At 31.4% G+C, this 2,500-nt stretch overlaps 1 protein-coding gene across 1 annotated transcript in view; it reads right to left on the minus strand.

The window, feature by feature from the left end:
• The window catches only part of dnah7 (dynein, axonemal, heavy chain 7), a gene marked incomplete at both ends in the record, with an annotated part of 69,066 nt that overhangs the window by 61,396 nt on the left and 5,170 nt on the right, over positions 1 to 2,500 (minus strand).

The raw sequence follows: 2,500 nt of genomic DNA on the forward strand, positions 1-2,500 counted from the left end.
CTCACTCTGATAACCTGCCTTCACTCTGATAACCTGCCTCACTCTGATAACCTGCCTTCACACTGGCTCTGATAACCTGCCTCACTCTGATAACCTGCCTTCACTCTGATAACCTGCCTTCACTCTGATAACCTGCCTTCACTCTGGTAACCTGCCTTCACACTGACAACCTGCCTTCACACCTGATAACCTGCCTTCACACCTGATAACCTGCCTTCACACCTGATAACCTGCCTTCACACTGATAACCTGCCTTCACACTGATAACCTGCCTTTACACTGGCTCTGATAACCTGCCTTCACTCTGGTAACCTGCCTTCACTCTGATAACCTGCATTCACTCTGGTAACCTGCCTTCACACTGATATCCTGCCTTCACACCTGATAACCTGCCTTCACACTGATAACCTGCCTTCACACTGGCTCTGATAACCTGCCTTCACACTGGCTCAAAGACGCCCATGAGGAGGTTGTTAACAACAACCTTCCTGCTTTAAAGTGGTAACACGTCTTCATGGCTGCTTCTTAGATCACTTTCATTACAGAGACAGCGCTCCTGAACCACAAGCAGCTCATCAAATCCCTCCATTCATGTCCCCTCCAGCACTCTGTACATATTGAGCATAATGAACGTGCTTCCACTTGTTTCCAATAGCAAAGACATCCCAGTCTCAAGGACTCTCAGCTGATTAAATAAAGGATACTCTAATGTAGTGCACATTGCTGGAGCTGTACTGGATGAATACTCTACTGTGTAATATACCTGTATATATATATATATATATATATATATATATATATATATATGTATAAGGTAATGTTATCTACATGTATGATGTATATATATGTGTGTATATATACATGTATAAGGTAATGTTATCTGTATGATGTATATATATATGTGCCTACCTTGCTGGAGCTGTACTGGATGTATATATGTTTATATATATGTGTGTATATATGTGTGTATATATGTGTGTATATATGTGTCTACCTTGCTGGAGCTGTACTGGATGTATATATATATATATATATGTGTGTATATATGTGTGTATATATGTGTCTACCTTGCTGGAGCTGTACTGGATGTATATATGTATATATGTGTGTATATATGTGTGTATATATGTGTCTACCTTGCTGGAGCTGTACTGGATGTATATATGTATATATGTGTGTATATATGTGTCTACCTTGCTGGAGCTGTACTGGATGTATATATATATATATATATGTGTGTATATATGTGTGTATATATGTATATATATATATATATATATATATATATATATATATATATATATATATATATGTGTATATATATGTGTATATATATGTATATATATATATGTGTATATATATATGTGTGTATATATGTGTGTATATATGTATATATATATATATATATATATATATATATATATATATATATATATATATATATATGTGTATATATATGTGTGTATATATGTATATATATATATATATATATATATATATATATATATATATATATATATATATATATATATATATGTGTATATATGTATATATATATATATATATGTGTATATATGTGTGTATATATGTGTGTATATATGTATATATATATATATGTGTATATATGTGTGTATATATGTGTCTACCTTGCTGGAGCTGTACTGGATGTATATATATGTGTGTGTATATATGTGTGTATATATATGTGTATATATATGTGTATATATGTGTGTATATATGTGTCTACCTTGCTGGAGCTGTACTGGATGTATATATATATATATGTGTGTGTATATATGTGTATATATATGTGTATATATGTGTGTATATATGTGTCTACCTTGCTGGAGCTGTACTGGATGTATATATATATATGTGTGTATATATGTGTATATGTGTGTGTATATGTGTGTATATATGTGTGTATATATGTGTATATATGTGTGTATATATGTGTATATATGTGTGTATATATGTGTATATGTGTGTATATATGTGTGTATATATGTGTCTACCTTGCTGGAGCTGTACTGGATGTATATATATATATATGTGTGTATATGTGTGTATATATGTGTGTATATATGTGTGTGTATATATGTGTATATATGTGTGTATATATGTGTGTATATATGTGTATATATGTGTATATATATGTGTATATATGTGTGTATATATGTGTGTATATATGTGTCTACCTTGCTGGAGCTCTACTGGATGTATATATATATGTGTGTATATATGTGTGTATATATGTGTCTACCTTACTGGAGCTGTACTGGATGTATATATATATGTGTGTATATATATGTGTATATATGTGTATATATATGTGTATATATGTGTGTATATATGTGTGTATATATGTGTCTACCTTGCTGGAGCTGTACTGGATGTATATATATATGTGTGTATATATGTGTGTATATATGTGTCTACCTTACTGGAGCTGTACTGGATGTATATATATATATGTGTGTATATATGTGTGTATATATGT

The sequence above is a fragment of the Argentina silus genome (genome assembly GCF_951799395.1).
Source record: "Argentina silus genome assembly, chromosome: 12".
NCBI lineage: Eukaryota > Metazoa > Chordata > Actinopteri > Argentiniformes > Argentinidae > Argentina > Argentina silus.